General features: G+C 41.3%; 1 long non-coding RNA gene across 1 annotated transcript; it reads left to right on the top strand.

Annotated features, from left to right (window-relative positions):
* Nucleotides 1–770: 770 nt before the first annotated feature.
* LOC111722114 lies at nucleotides 771–1,161 on the top strand. Its single transcript, XR_002771049.1, has 2 exons — nucleotides 771–824; nucleotides 939–1,161. It is a non-coding gene; the product is annotated as an uncharacterized LOC111722114 (long non-coding RNA).
* Nucleotides 1,162–9,733: the final 8,572 nt, after the last annotated feature.

The following is a 9,733-nucleotide window of genomic DNA, read 5'->3' as shown; positions in this document are numbered from 1 at the left end:
GCACACACCACAATAAATACATAAAATTTGGTAAAACCTTTCTGAAGGGCATTTAATCCATAGCTATGTAAAGCCTAAACTTTCCCTTTGATCCAGCAATTCATAGCACTTTTAGGAATTTATCCTAAGGAAATAATCAGAGAAAGGTGCACCTACAAAGATGTTCACACTATTATTGTTTACAATAGTTAAAAAATAAATATTGGACAATAGGAAGTTGGTAAAAAGACCTTGGAACATCCATATGATTACATGTAGATGAATGACTGATACAGAAAGATGGCCACAGCACATAGGGAAGCAGTCAGTCACAAAACTTTTCCTGGAGTATTATTTCAGAATTTTGTAAAACAATAAGAAAAGGAAAAATGGAAGGAATATATGCTGAAATGTTAATTTTGGTTATTTCTGGATATAAGATGACAGATGATATTTTCCGTCTTTTGATTTATTTTTTTTCCTGTATTTTCTGTCTTTTCTGCAATGGTATAGATAGGATGTCCTTGGCTCCAAGTAACACAAATCCAAATAACAGGAGCTCAGCAAGTCAGCAATGCTACGACCAATGTCTGAAACTTTCCTGGCTCTTCCTCCATGGCCTTATTGTGACTTCTGCATCTCCATTTATCACACATGCATTCAAAGAGAGAGGACAGGAACACAGATAGGATTGTCTCAGGGAAACAAGGACAGGAACTCCATGACAGATTTACACCTGATTGGTCAGATTGTGTCACGTGACCATCCCTAGCAGGAAGTGGGAATGAGAAGGGGATTGGAAAATGGTTCTGACTCAGCCACTTTGCAGTATCTGCTGCAAACAGGTATTGTTTTCATAATTAAAAAAATCAGAGTTATTGAAATTTTAAAGCAAGTTATTTCTTTTTTTTCTTTGGCTATTTTAAATGCTCTCTCTGGCTACCCTTCTACCCACTTAGGCTATAACAGCCAGGAAGTTCACATTGACCAGCCCAAGGGGATAAGGAAGAATAAAGAAACCGGAGAGGAGGCTGCACCCTCTGAGGTGGCGGGAGAGAGAGATGGGCATGGTGCCACAGGCCTGGAAATTAGGCTGCTTGCTCAGTCAACCTCATCTAGGTCTCTCTGGTCTGTGATTCTGGCCATGAAAGCTTATCAACAGAGACTTTTGCAATTTCAATACTTCTGGCTCTGCTGTTATTCTTTAGACTGTGCAGAACTGGCCCTTGTATTACATCTGGGTGCTTTTTGGTGTCAGCAGGCCTTTCCAAATAAACAATGTGGCGGTAGCCTACCGAGGGAATGGGGATTGTCTGGGTTTAGTTCCTGGCTGTGCATGTAACTGTTATGTGTTCTTGGACCAGTTACTTAAGCTGTGTTTCGGCTTCCTTCACTGTAAGAGAGGGAATAACATATAATAGGATATATTTCATAGGATTGTTATGAAGGATTAGATGAGTATTTATCAGGTGCCTGGAATATGCCTCTCACATAGTAAGTACTACACAAGTAATTAGTTAAATAATAAATAATTGCAAGAAAGATAGAAACAGCCCTCAACTATCAGGCCCTGTCTGAGGTTACATCTTGATATAAAGCTGGGGCTGATATCCCTGCATCTAAAGCTACAAAGAAGGGCCAAATTTTCTTTTGTTCCCTAATGGCTGCACCATATGGTCCTAGTAGGAGGAAGAAGGAAAAAGAGCCCATAGGAAGCCAAGAGCTATCACACATGTACTGGGTAGCAGGGACCTCCTAACTGCTTTATGGATAGTGGCTCATTTAAGTCTTAGGAGGCAGGAGCTATTACTGCTATCATTTTACAGATGGGAAAACTGAGGCTCAGAGGGATGAAGTAACTCCACCACAGTCACATGCTTAGCAGGGGGAGGGGATTCAATCTAGCCGGGTGTGACTCCAAAGCCTAGATATTCCATATTAAGAATGATCTTTACATAAGGAGACGTCACTATACATGATCCTAAAAGGTAAAGATATATACTAATTCCCTAGTTTAAAGATCACTTAAGGCAATTTTATTTTAAAAGCCCTGGTTAAAAACAATCCTCTGTAAAAGGCTTTATTTCTCTATGTTTAATTTGGCAAGTTTGAATTTTCACATATTGTGTTTTCTTAGAATGTAGTGTGTCTATTGTTCAGAAAGTAAATTTCATGCCTAGAATTGAATTCAGCAAAAATTCTAGAGGTTTGTGGGTTGTGTGGGTGGGTTGCACTTTTTTTTTTATTATTAGAAGCTTATTCTTCTTCTTAAAGTCTGGAACATAGGATCTAGAGATCTTCCTTCTAAAATAGCTGATGCTCAGTATCCCCTACTAGTAATAAATGATCATTTTAGTTGCCAGTTCTGGGGCACATGGTCTTGCTCAAAGCCTGGACTAGGTCAGCTGAAATGATCAATAATTAACATCATGAATATCTCACAGATCCACATTCCTCCATGAGTAGCTGCAGAATTCTTTTGTTCTCTCTCATCTGTCAATGGCACCTTTGCAAATGCCACTTCCAGAGACAGAGAAGCAAAGATTGCTCAATGTTCGGTTAACAACTATGATCACCTTCAAGCAAAGTTCAGGGAGCATTCTCTGTTCTTTCCTTTTAAGAAGAGAAATAACCCTAAACCCCACCCTACCCCACCCTTATCTCCTAAAGTTGGAGTCAGTGGTGGCTGAGCTAGAGCCAAGATAAAAAGAATTGAAAACAAAATGAGCTTTTTTGGAAACTTTTGTTCCCAGCTTATAGACACTACTACCTCACAAGCTGCAGAGTCCTAGCATCTCATCCAGTGTCATCTCCAGACCCTCTGCCCAGCCCTGGGTCTGTCCTATGTAGGCTAAGACCTTCCCAGATCAGCTTCCCCCCCCAGCCCCCCATCCAAGGAGAATTAACTGTTTTAGGAGGGTGACACATGCTAGCTTCCAACAGTCTTCATCTACCGACTACAGTGGCTAATGTTTCCACCTTTTATGCTTTTGGCTTCATAATAGTTCTCATTCTCCTGCCAGGAGGTGAGAAAGTCCAAATAGCCACAACGCAGCTGCAAGAAATCTCTGAAGTGCATATCTTGTGGGGGAGGGGCCACAGTAGGCAGGCAAGACCAGGAGAGAGATTAGGTAAAACATTAGCCACGGCCTTTGGATTCAGTCCAGGGTCTTTCAATTATTTCTTTATGTGCTTTGGGTCCTGAGCTTACTTGGCATGGGACAGACACCCATTAGCAGATTTCACAATGATTTGCCATGTAACAGTTCTAAACATGTGAACTCATCACCAAAGGAAATTTATGTTTTTCTCATCTTTTTCCCTTGTCTCTCCCTGGGGAGCTACAGAGAAAAGCACTCAGAAAGAATTAATCAAAATGACTAGGTAATGCTCTAAAAATAATAAACATTGTTATAGTCTGGATCTCTTTCAAGTTTGAGCTCATTTTGTGAGTTTGAATACATGTCAAATTGCGTGTATATATGTATTTTTATTAGCTGAAAGTGGACTTCTGCATAGGGACAGGTAAGTTATTTGGACACATAAATGCAATTACTCCAATAATATTGGACTGCATTTCAACCAAGTTAGTTAATTAAGAAGCTTGGCCAAGAGGGGGCAAAGGGTAGATGCCTTAATGATTCTTTAACTTGTCTCCATAAACCAGCCTTGCAAATTTGGATGGGCTGTGGGCCCTGAAAACGAGGCTAGACAGAAAGCAAAGTCCAGAGTGGGAATTATAACAAAAGGGAAAACACATGTTGTGTCTCTTTGGGCTTCCCTGACCTACTAACATGGCTAGTAAGACTAGGATGGCTAGGATGGCTAGGCGAAGGACCAAGGCCTGGGAAATTCTGAAAACTAATTCAAAAAAGTTACCAGATCATAACAAAAAAGCCCCAGACAAGCAACAATTATTATTATCATCATATCTTTAAAATGCCTTCTGAGAGATCAGCTCTAAAAGCATGTTTTATTATAAAAAGAAACTTCCTGATTCCTGGGTTCTCCAGGCCTTCCTCACCCCCTGGAATGAGATTAGATAAACCTCAGAAAGAGGCTGAGAGGAAAAATCTCTACTGGAAGAAAGGAAAGTGGTGATGGTGAGATAAATTCTCTTCTTTCTTTAAATGGTTGCAGTACTTTAGTTTGCAATTGATCTCTTTCCCTAACATATGCCCCAAATATCCACGAGCAAGATGTTTAAGGATCTGGACCCATACCATCCAAAGCCCTTGATGATAATTTACCGATGTCAGGCAGGGCTACTAGGGCCCTCTGATTTCAAGATAAAAAGAGGAGCCAGGACTCCCCAGCTTTCCCGTGTGCGTCCTTTGTCTCCAAAGCTGAGCCCTGCTGTTATTGGACTTAGTCGCAAGGATATTTCCAACCTAAGAAATCTCATCTGGTTTGAGAATGCTCCTTAGATAATTCCAGCGTCTATTCTCCAGAAAAGGTTGATTGCATTGTTACTAATCCCAACCTACTTTAGCCAGCCTCCATTAATCATGGCTGGCAGGAGGGACTAGAGGGTCATGGGTAATTGAATTCCAGCCAACCTTCAGACCTAATTCAAGTCAACCCTTTGACCTTTTCCCTGAGCAAAATAAATAAATCCTTTTTGCCAGAGCTAGTAAATAAATACTATTTTTTAATCAGAAGAAGGCTTTTTCGGGTGCCTACTATGTGTTAGCTTTGCAAGACAGGCAAACTTTATCTCCATTCATTCATTCATTCTGTCCACACTTCCATCGGCACCCAGATGCAAGGAATTAACAGATGGTGGGGAGGAGTGTAAAGGTCACCTTGGGGTCAGCCCAGTGGGAATACGTGTGCTCTGCAGACACCCTGACTTCCTATCTTTGAAAGGAGATAGATCTTTAGCACTGACAGAAAGCCTGAAGCCCTTTCCGCGCAGGAAAATGGAATGATAAACATTTTCCCTGCTCTCGAGGACAAGCCTAGTGGGCTCTGTCTGTGGAAGCCCTCCCTCCACCCTTTGACACCAGTGTCAGCTGGGCTATCTCTCTTTGTGGGCTTCATGGTCCTTACCTGGGACCTGGAGCAGGCAGCGTGCACAGGTAGGGCTGTGAAAGGGGAGTTTGTAGCCCAGGAATCTGGCAAAGCTATTGTGAGGACTAGGGGTTAAGAGAGACAACAGGTAGGGAAGTTCCTGCACATAGAAAGTTATTGACAAGGACTGTCACACACTTGTTTCTAAAACTACCAACCAGTGAGGAGACCAGGCAGACACAGAGCTGGGAAACTGACACCCAGACAGGCAATACACGCTCTCATCTTAAATAAGGGAAGCCCAGGAGGATTTTCTCATGAAATTTGTTTCGTTTATTCTGTCTGGTAAGTTTCTATGTCTCCATCACACCTGCTGAGTCTCCACACGATGAGGACTTTGTCACCAGGATGCTTTCGTAGCGTTTCAAAGTCTCCAGAAAGTGTAGAATTTACTATTAAGAGGAGGCCACCCCACAGTTCACCACCTGTCTCACATCTTCGGACAGTTAGAAACCAGCTCGCCAGTGACTAGTCGTGTTTGACTATCCACCACCCCCGAATTCATAATAAAGCAAGCCCTGAATTGCTTTGAATAACATGATCGGCCACAATACATTTTTTATTTTATTTCATTTTATTTTTAGGAACGATGAGTCAAGGATATGCAGAGCTTTATTCGGGAAAAAAAACAAATGTGCTTGAATAATTTACTTTCTTATTTTAATTCCAAAATGATATGAGGCCCCTGGGGTTCAGTAAGCTGGCGGGGACCGAGCAGCCCAGTGAGGCTGTGTTTAAGTGGCAATGTTAATGGAATTATCCGTTGCTGCTGAGAACTGTCTGCTGTCGAGAGATAATTACCCAGGCGAGAGGAGGTATCATTGAAGATAAACACTGAAGCAGAGACCTCAATGTTTATATTCCATGCTGCAGTGTAATCTCCTCCGCTGTTTAACTTCATTAGCATCCTTGCTAACCCCGGGCCACACAATTCCACTTAAAAGAAAGAAATTAAATAACCCAAACATACATGTAATTGTAAACAAAGTTTCAGGAGATGTAAGTTGGGGTGTTTTTGCTGCTGTAGTTGGTGGCAAACAAGCTTTGTCTTTTACTCCTTCCTTGGCTAAGGGGGGATAAAATGAGAGCAAAGTTTATTGAGTGCCTGCTGTGGGCCATACTTTGTGCGAAGCATCTTATATACACTGTTTTATTTAATCTCCACAACTAACAATTCCAGGAGTTGGGTACTAGTAGAAGGAACTATCAGAGAGGTTAAGTGACTTATCGAAGGTCACCAGACAAGTGAGCAATGGAGTGACAGAGAGACTCCAGCTGGTCACAAAAACTCCCTGGACTGTGTGTGTTCCAGCATGGACTGCAAGCCAGGTCTTCTTAGCTTTACAGATGAGTTCGGGTGAGTTTATTACCTCTACAGCTGCCCATCTTTCTTGGACTGGCTTGCCAGATCTCCCATCCAGTCCTTGGTCCAGTTCTGAATTTCTGTTTTATTGAGAAAGTATTTGCATTCAATCCCATGTGGTCAGGGCTGAGCTTTTTAACTCAACCCTGAAGGCCTGCCCATTGGACAAGTTCCCGGCCTTCTTCGGCCAATCTGTAAGCAATCACTGTCTCCTCACTCTAGGCGTTCTCTCCCCAAACTTCTTATTATGAAAATTGCATGCAGAAAGCCTGACAGAATATTTCAGTGCACAGCTGTCTAGCCTCCACCACATTCAATTGTTAACATTTTGCCATATTTAATTCACGAATCAATCAATCTTTCTCTTTTTCTTTCTGAACCATTTGAAAATTATTTTCAGAAATTATGACATTTCAGTCCCAAAAATTTTTAGTGGGCATCTCCTAAGAACGTGAAATGTTTCCTACATGACCACTTTACCATTATCAGACCTGAGAAAATTAGCAATCATTTCTTACAATTATCAATCATCCAATCCATAATCATAGTAATTTCATAACAATTCTCCAAGTCTCTTTTATAGCTGGGTTTCTTTTTTTTTGCAATTTTTGACCTGGGCTGGGTTTGAACCCGCCACCTCCGGCATATGGTGCCGGAGCCCAACTCCTTTGAGCCAGAGGCACCGCCTGCTGTTTTTGTTTTAAAGTCAAGTTTCACACATTGTATAAGTAGGAATGTCTCTTTTATCATTTTTAATCCAGCACAGCAGGCCCTCCACACACACACACACACACACACTTAATTTTTTCCCTACCACATTTAGTTTTTAAAGAATCATTCTAGTTTGGGGACAGTTACATTTTTTCCATTTCTAAGGGTCTCTACCTTCAACCCTAAGGGTCTCAGCTAACCCTTAGGAAGAGGGTAGCTCCAGAATTTCTACATGGGAGGAGCTTCAGAGGGGATGCAAGCTGGCTATAAATAGTGGGGTTGAGAGGGCTTTTGTGTAACAAAAATACTTTTTAAAAAAACTCTTAGATTATTGATTTTTTTTTTTTTTTTTTTGGATGTGACTGCTGCCCTGACATCTCCTACTACAGGAAAGGTGATGAAGGATGAGAAAGCATTACAGACTGAGCATACTGTCTCAGTTCAAACTTCAGCATTGCCACCTCTAAGCTGTGTGACTTTGGAGAAGGTACTTAACCTCCCTGTTACTCAATTTTATCATTTGTAAAGTGGTGGTGATGATAATAGAACCTAATTCACAGTGTGTTGGAATGAAATAATAAACACAAAGCAGCGATACTCTTACTGGGAGCAGAATTTTATCCATGAGTGGTAAGCATTACCATTACTGATATTCTTCTCTCTACTTTGTTCTCCAGTAACTTCTGAGAAACAGAGAATCTAACACTCTGGAGCATCTGACATTTCTGGCTGCCTGCTGGTTTTCCCCATTGCCTTTTACTTTATGTTCCATTTATCCTGGGTGACCTGGGGAACTTCTGGTGTGCCTTCATCATCTTTTTTCCTCTCTCTTGAGTCCCCTGCTGTTATTTTTTCCCCATTTGGGTCTATTTTCTTCTATTGTCTTACATGCTGGGTTTAATTTCTCCCCTTTTTGCACTGAGACATAGATTTAACCTTGATTTAAGATGCCATTACATCTGTCATTTCTGGTCTAGAGGCACCTTCCTGCTTTAGAGACCCATGAATCTTCCTGGTTCCCATCCATGCAGCCAGACACTCATTCAACACACTAGCTCCCATAGGCTCTAAGCTAGACATTAAGGGTACAGCAGTGAACTAGCTAGACATGGTCTTCACTGTGGAAAAATACCCAGTCATTTGCTCAAAGTGAATCTGCACCAGGAAGTTCTAGAAATTCCCTGTATTCCAGCCACATATGAGAATTCTGGGAGAAGGCTTGAAGGAGCTGCTACTAGCTCCCTTTCTCCAAAGGGGTATTCTTCTCTGTCCTGATAGTCCTACCATTATGTGCTCTGCTGTCAGCTGGTGTTGATTACTCTTTGCCTCTGTCTCCATGGGTCATTCCATGGCTGCTTCCACTGGTATAACTGACAAACCATACCCTGCCTTTAAATTCCTGAGACAGAGGATCTGATCAGTCCAGTTCGTTATAAAGATACCTGTTAGACATGGGTCACTATTCACCTAGAGATTGCCTTTAGTTCATATGCTTCCCTTTATCCAGCCAGAAGAACCATATGACATATGACATACAGCATGCCCACTCCCTCTCAAAGAGCCACCTAGGATGGCACTTTTTTTTTTTAAGAGACGGAGTCTCATTCTAGCTCAGGCTGGTCTTGAACCTGCCTGAGCTTGAGCTTGAGCAATCCATCCTCCTCAGCCTCCCAGAGTGCTAGGATTATAGGCGTGAGCCACCATGCCCAGCCAATTTTTTTTTTATTAATACTATATTGCATTTCATGGACTTTATAATCTTTTCTCTATATATACACACATATATAATTTATCTATCTACCTTTATATTAATTCATTTTAGCATCATGACTTATCTTTAGAGAATGTCAGGAGCTCATTGTAAAATGATAACCAACTTGAGAATACCAGAAAATTCTCCCCAGTGGCAGTTATAATCAACACTTAGGAACAGTACCGTAAACATCAAGATCCCACATTCACGGCTCATCTGAATAAATATGGAAACCATAGCTGACATCGAACAGAACACCACCCTGGTATCTTCACTAATACAACCACACATGACCTTCTCATTCTTTGCCCATAGCTCACCAGCCTGTGCTCTGATGCCACCACATTCCACCTTCTTGATAATATAAGCACATGCACTGATAAAACTTTTCTTTAGTCGTCACATATCCCTACAGCCAATATACTGATTCTTAAAAGTTAATTCCACTAGGTCAAGGGTCACATCCTTAGGGTCTACCATATTCATATAGAAATCTTGATAAGCTCTTAGCCGGAACACTTCAGTCACAGTCTGGTCCACACTGATAGTTTCTTTCTGTAAATCTTCCTCAAGTGACTTGACTTGCAAAAGCAGAAGGCTGTATTCAGCATTGGGGTGACCAGTCTCTGCATTGTTAGGGTGACCAGTCTTCATGCACTGCATAAAGACATTTTAGGTGATAATGAACAGCACACACCATGGTAGACCCATAAGATTATCATATAGCTGAAAAATTCCTATTGTTGACCAGCGTCATAGCCATTATAAGGTCATAGTGCCATTGCTTAATTTTAAAATAAATGTAATATAGCATGAGTGTACAGTTTTACAAAGTATACAGAGTGTACAGGAAT

Source organism: Otolemur garnettii, unplaced genomic scaffold (genome assembly GCF_000181295.1).
Source record: "Otolemur garnettii isolate 467f Iridium unplaced genomic scaffold, OtoGar3 scaffold00214, whole genome shotgun sequence".
NCBI lineage: Eukaryota > Metazoa > Chordata > Mammalia > Primates > Galagidae > Otolemur > Otolemur garnettii.
Note: the sequence above shows the minus strand (reverse complement) of the source record. Positions and strands in the feature narration are given on the sequence as shown.